The following is a 7,328-nucleotide window of genomic DNA, read 5'->3' as shown; positions in this document are numbered from 1 at the left end:
GTATTACTCATCTCTCTCCCTGACCCCCACTAGTCTAGTATATAACTAAACTCTCTCCCTGACCCCCACCAGTCTGGTACATAACTCAACTCTCTCCCTGACCCCCACCAGTCTAGTACATAACTCAACTCTCTCCCTGACCCCCACCAGTCTAGTACATAACTCAACTCTCTCCCCTGACCCCCACCAGTCTAGTACATAACTCAACTCTCTCCCTGACCCCCACCAGTCTAGTACATAACTCAACTCTCTCCCTGACCCCCACCAGTCTAGTACATAACCCAACTCTCTCCCTGACCCCCACCAGTCTAGTACATAACTCAACTCTCTCCCTGACCCCCACCAGTCTAGTACATAACCCAACTCTCTCCCTGGCCCCCACCAGTCTAGTACATAACTCAACTCTCTCCCTGACCCCCACCAGTCTAGTACATAACTCAACTCTCTCCCTGACCCCCACCAGTCTAGTACATAACTCATCTCTCTCCCTGACCCCCACCAGTCTAGTACATAACTCAACTCTCTCCAACACACTTTTATTCCTACCTTTTGTTTGTTTTCATCCCAAGGGAAAGGTTTGGAAACACCTGCACATACATTAACACAGAAACAGCACAATTCATCTCATATGACCTGGTAGAACTGTAGAGCTGTTTAACATCCACACAATATACACTACATTACATCCTCCATATAATTCATCTCATATGTCCTAGTCGTCCTGTAGAGCTCTTTAACATCCACACAATATACACTACATTACATCCTCCATATAATTCATCTCATATGACCTATTCGTCCTGTAGAGCTCTTTAACATCCACACAATATAGCTGGGTCTCCCTGTTCTGTCCCTATGTGTCCACTGCCCTGCAGAGCCCCAACCCAACACATCCCACTCAGCTTTAGGGTCTTAGTGAAACATTCATTATTGGTTTCAGGTGTGTTAGGTCAAGGCCAGAGTGACAACACACAGGACAGCAGACCCCCAGGGCAGGACTGAACAACCCAGCAGCTATTGAAAACAGGAAGTGGGCATCTTTTCAATACAGACTCCTTTAGTTGTACTGTTTTCAATATAAGACATCCAGACCTTATTCAAGTTGTCCAGTAAACCCTTATAAGAGGTGAACTGAAGCAGTAGAAAGTTAGAGGTGATATTATAGCACACTATATGTGTAACTTTGCTGCTCTGCCAGCAGTTTCCTGTGGAGTTTTTCTAACGTCAGTGTTTCCTGTTGTTATGTGGGTTTAACTGATCTTATCTGCTTAAAAGTTTGTCACGTCATAGATGTGACCTGAGTCAAACTCAACAGGCCTGATGCTATATGTCAGGAAGAGAGAGAGAACGAGAGAGAGAAAGGAGGGGGTAGTGGAGAGAGAGAGAGGAGGGGAGGGGACAGAGGAGAGAGTAGTGGAGAGAGAGAGGAGGGGAGGGCAGAGGAGAGAGCAGTGGAGAGAGAGACAAGGGGAGGGGACAGAGGAGAGAGTAGTGGGGAGAGAGAGGAGGGCAGGGGACAGAGGAGAGAGTAGTGGAGAGAGAGAGGAGGGGAGGAGACAGAGGAGAGAGTAGTGGAGAGAGAGAGGAGGGGAGGAGACAGAGGAGAGAGTAGTGGAGAGAGAGAGGAGGGGAGGGGACAGGGGAGAGAGTAGTGGAGTGAGAGAGGAGGGGACATAGGAGAGAGTAGTGGAGAGAGAGGAGGGGAGGGGACATAGGAGAGAGTAGTGGAGAGAGAGAGGAGGGGAGGGCAGAGGAGAGAGTAGTGGAGAGAGAGAGGAGGGGAGGGGACAGAGGAGAGAGTAGTGGAGAGAGAGAGGAGGGGAGGGGACAGGCCAAGGGAAGTAGGCGTGATGAGGGTGCTGCAGTGACCCCCAAAAAATACAAGAATTCAAACATTTAAATTGAATCTTTTACTCTTTGGAAAACCATTTCCCCCCTAGCAGTCCAGTACTGTATCAGCGGTTTGATAAACCCTTCTGTAGGGAGCCCAAAATAACATTATTTCTATGGGCCTGCATCCTAATCCCTACCTGTAGTCTACCTACCTCTGGTATAATGCATTTCCACCTCTCACTCCATCAGTGTTGCTTGTCCATCTTCCTGAATTAAAAGATGAACAGATCAATATTGTTGGCATAATGTCATTAAATATTGCTAAGTTATTTATCTATAGTGTGGATGTAGGGCTGTTTTTAGTATGTAATGAGCACCCAGATGCTGCATATTCAACACAATAATATCAGACAGACCAGCTGGCCCGTGCTGCCTCCGTGTTGACTACTATGTTGCAATGTGAATATTATCAGAGTTGTCTTGTTGATACTAAATGTTTCAGTTTCTCCGAGCCGCCTCGTTCATTTATACAATGTTTCAATATTATCAGAGCCACCTTGTTGATGCAATGCTTCAGTGTTCACAGAATGTTTCCTTTCCCTGGAGAATAATGCAGACAGGCAAATACAACATGATCTGGGTGCAGACATCATTAGGAACATCTCTGAATGCAGAGCAACAATGTAGGTGGGAAGAACATGAGACAATGACACTGTCATAGTCCACTATACGAACCGCTCCACAAGGGTGACTTCATATACATTATAGCAGGGGATCAACAACGTTTTTCATGAGTGACACTTTACAATTGATCCTACAATTTCTAAAGATCTGCGTGTATAACACCCCACCCAGCAGACTGTTGACCAATCACGTTCAGGTTGTCATGCTGCGTCACGCGGTTGCTAAACCAATCATCACGTCCCTTCTCAAAGTCATTGTACTTTATGTCGAGAAACTGCCTGTTTTCATCAAAAGTCCGTTCTGTCACGATTCCAAAGCTATACGATACTACAGACAGCAAGTTAATTATCTCACATCGCCCAGAATGCACTGCGTGGGCCAATGACGTAGCATCGTCAACGTTTCCCATCTCCTCAAAAGTATATCTGCCGTTGTGATTTCAACTCCACTCTGGGAGACACATCGATCTGCAGGTTGAACATGGTGAGATTGGAGACTCCTAAATTGATAGTGCAGTTTGTTTAGGTGATTTAACAGCTAGTTAGCTACTTCACATGCTGATATTGTCTTTGGTATTATTGTGTGTAGATACATTTAGTCAGCCAGCCAGCCCGCCCACACAGAGCGCATTGCATTGTGGATGTTGTAGTCGACTTGAGCTGCAACAGATTTCCTCAACGATTTTCCATCTTGTTACAACCTTATTATTAGGGAAGCACCGATAGTACATTTTTGGCCGATACCGATATCCAATATTTTCCTTGCCAAAAAGAAACCATACCGATAACCGATATAAAACATTTTGCGACCTTTTAAGCATTCTAGTACAGTTAAATAATTAATGTCTGGGGACATTTCTGTTAGTTTTTGCTCTTCTCCAAATACTACTTTCGAGTTTATAGTAAATTAGCTTCAACTGGTGGAGGGATTCTACACATCCCATTTAGCCATACCCTAGGTTTAGCTGTATTTCTACACACCCCATTTAGCCATACCCTAGGTTTATCTGTATTTCTACACATCCCATTTAGCCATACCCTAGGTTTATCTGTATTTATACACACCCCATTTAGCCATACCCTAGGTTTATCTGTATTTCTACACACCCCATTTAGCCATACCCTAGGTTTAGCTGTATTTATACAGCCCCAAACTACTTCCTAACGCTTCAAACACACCGACTGCATCACAGCTGCATAACATTTTGCGCAGCTAGGCAACTATACTGATGCAGGTCCCTTTTACACAGCTAGGCAACTATACTGATGCAGGTACCTTTTACACAGCTAGGCAACTATACTGATGCAGGTACCTTTTACACAGCTAGGCAACTATACTGATGCAGGTACCTTTTACACAGCTAGGCAACTATACTGATGCAGGTACCTTTTACACAACTAGGCAACTATACTGATGCAGGTCCCTTTTACACAGCTAGGCAACTATACTGATGCAGGTCCCTTTTACACAGCTAGGCAACTATACTGATGCAGGTACCTTTTACACAGCTAGGCAACTATACTGATGCAGGTACCTTTTACACAGCTAGGCAAACTATACTGATGCAGGTACCTTTTACACAGCTAGGCAACTATACTGATGCAGGTACCTTTTACACAACTAGGCAACTATACTGATGCAGGTACCTTTTACACAGCTAGGCAACTATACTGATGCAGGTACCTTTTACACAGCTAGGCAACTATACTGATGCAGGTACCTTTTTTTGGGGGGGGGGGGGGGATCGCGGCTGATTAGGGGTGTTGTATAGGCTTGGCTGCCTGAGGCGGTTCTCAATCAGCAGTCAGGTGATTCTCGTTGCCTCTGATTGGGAACCGTATTTAGGTAGCCTGAGTTTCGCTTTGTCTTTCGTGGGTGATTGTTCCTGTCTCTGTGTAGTTTCACCAGATAGGCTGTATTAGGTTTCACGTTCTGTTTGTTGTTTTCGTATTTAATAGTTATTTCATGTATCGTCATTTTTTCCATTAAAATCATGAGTAACCACCACGCTGCATTTCGGTCCTCTCTTTCGACAAACGAAGAACGCCGTTACAGATTCAGTGTAGGTGTTCTGCTGTGTATCGAGGGGTTTATATGGAAGTGGTAGATTTGTAATTATTTACCAGAGAAAGTTCTGGATTACTTTCTTTGGGTGACCTCAGTCTTTGACAATTCAGCTACTTTGTTAACAGTCCTACTGTAATGTTCTGGGGAGCTGGTGCAGAGGAGTCAGGACAGTAGAGATGAGTAACACATGTAACTTTACTCAAATATTCCAATAACGTGTCGTAAATACCGAGCCCACAGTAACAGACCAAACATACATAAAACAATCCCGCACAAAAACCATGGGGAAAACAGAGGGTTAAATAATGAACATGTCATTTGGAATTGGAACCAGGCGTGTAAAATAAAGACAAAACAAATGGAAAATGAAAAGTGGATCGGCGATGGCTAGAAGGCCGGTGGCGAAGGCTAGAAGGCCGGTGGCGAAGGCTAGAATGCTGGTGGCGATGGCTAGAAGGCCGGTGACGTCGCTGCCTGAACAAGGAGCGGGACCGACTTCTGTGGAAGTTGTAACAGTACCCCCCCTTGACGCGCAGGGCGATCCGGATGGAGACGGTGGAACTCCCGCAGCAACGAAGGGTCCGAAACGTCCTCCACCGACACGGCATATCTCCTCCGGACCGTACCCCTCCCACTCCACGAGGTACTGAAGGCCTTTCGCCCGACGCCTTGAGTCCAGTATGGCTCAAACAGCATACACCGGGACCCCTTCGATGTCCAGAGGGGGTGGAGGAACCACCTGCACCTCAGACTCCTGGAGTGGACCAGCCACCACCAGCCTGAGGAGAGACACATGGAACGAGGGGTAAATACGGTAATTGGGGGGAGATGTAACCTGTAGCAAACCTCGTTCAGTCTCCTCAGGACTTTGAATGGCCCCACAATCCGCGGGCCCAGCTTCCGGCAGGGCAGGCGGAGGGGCAGGTTTCGGGTCGAGTGCCAGACCGGTGAAATCCCGATGGCGGAGGTGAAAACCAGAGGTAAGGCTGACCGAGACCCCCAGACGTTCCATGAACGCCCTCCAGACCCTTGACGTGAACTGGGGACCTCGATCAGACACTATAACCTCTGGCACCCCATAGTGCCGGAAGACGTGTGTAAACAGGGCCTCCTCAGTCTGTAGGGCTGTAGGGAGACTGGGAAAAGGAAGGAGACGGCAGGACTTAGAGAACTGATCCACAACGACCAGGACCGTGAGGGAGGAAGATCCTTGAGGAAGTCCACCGACAGGTGAGACCACGGTCATTGTGGATTGGCTAAGGACTGTGGGCTCTGTACGTAACGCCCCCCTCGATGTCCGCGTCCAACTCCCACACTACCGGTGCCACCAGGCAAGAGGCCGGAAGTTCGGGAGTGTGATCTATGGACCGCTCCTCTGATCTATGATCAGTGATCTATGGACCCGCTCCGTCTCCTCGCTGCCCCGATGTACTCCAGATTGCGGTGGTCAGTCCAGATGAGAAAAGGGTGTTTAGCCCCCTCAAGCCAATGTCTCCACACCTCCAGAGCCTTGACAACAGCCAACAGCTCCCGGTCCTCCACATCATAGTTTCGCTCCGTCGGGCTGAGCTTCTTCGAAAAGAAAGTACAGGGGCGGAGCTTTAGTGGCGTACCCGAGCGCTGAGGGAGCACGGCTCCTATCCCAGATCCGGATGAGCCAGCAGGGGAGCCGAGGTAAACAGAGCCCTCAGGTGACCAAAAGCCCTGTCCGCCTCAGCCGTCCACTGCAGTCGAACCGGTCCTCCCCTTCAGCAGTGAGGTAATGGGAGTCGCTACCTGACCAAAGCCCTGGATAAACCTCCGGTAGTAGTGGCAAACCATAGAAACCGCTGCACCTCCTTTACCGCGGTGGGAGTCGGCAAATTACGCACAGCTGAAATGCAGTCACTCTCCATCTCCACCCCTGAAATGGAAATGCGGTACCCTAGGAAGGAGACGGACTGTTGGAAGAACAGACATTTCTCAGCCTTGACGTACAGGTCAGGCTCCAACAGTCGACCAAGGGAAACACACTTGGCGCGTGTAGCGGGAGTATATCAGAATGTTGGTCGATATATACACCACTACACCATGCCCGTGCAGGTCCCGGAAAATCTCCTCTACAAAGGCCTGGAAGACATCAACCCGTACGGCACTGGATATGAGAGGCAGGAGGTAGCAGCAGGCAATATCAGTGTGAACACATCTGATGGACTAGATCCATGTTGCGGTGAGACACGTCTGATTGGACTAGATCCATTTTGAGGTGAGACACGTCTGATTGGACTAGATCCATGTTGAGGTGAGACACGTCTGATTGGACTAGATCCATGTTGAGGTTGAGACCATTCCATGTCTTTATTGGTTTGTGTGCGAAGGCGTTTGGGAAGAAGGTGGTGGACCGTTGTGAGGATTCTACAGTTCCCTGGTGGAGGTTCTTGGAACACTGATATTAAGTCTGAGGTTGAAGAAACCAAATGTGGTTGTGTGGTTATCTTGAATACCAGGCAGATGTTGGAGTACAGCATGAAATGCAGAGGAGAAGGGGAGTCGGGAGACGAGAGGGGGGAGGAGGAGAGGAGCGGAGGAGGGGAGAAGAGGAGATGGGGGAGAGGGCGAGAGGGGAGGGGTAGAGAGGAAGAGAGGGGGAGAGGGGGAGGAGAGGAGAAGAGAAGGGGAAAAGAGGAGAAGAGAGGGGGAGAAGAGATTTGGGGGGAGAAAAGGATAGTGGTGAGAAGAGGAGAATAATGGGTCAGAAGAGGAGA

The sequence above is a fragment of the Oncorhynchus kisutch genome, unplaced genomic scaffold (assembly GCF_002021735.2).
Source record: "Oncorhynchus kisutch isolate 150728-3 unplaced genomic scaffold, Okis_V2 scaffold1230, whole genome shotgun sequence".
Classification (NCBI taxonomy): Eukaryota; Metazoa; Chordata; class Actinopteri; order Salmoniformes; family Salmonidae; genus Oncorhynchus; species Oncorhynchus kisutch.
This window is presented reverse-complemented; position numbering follows the sequence as displayed.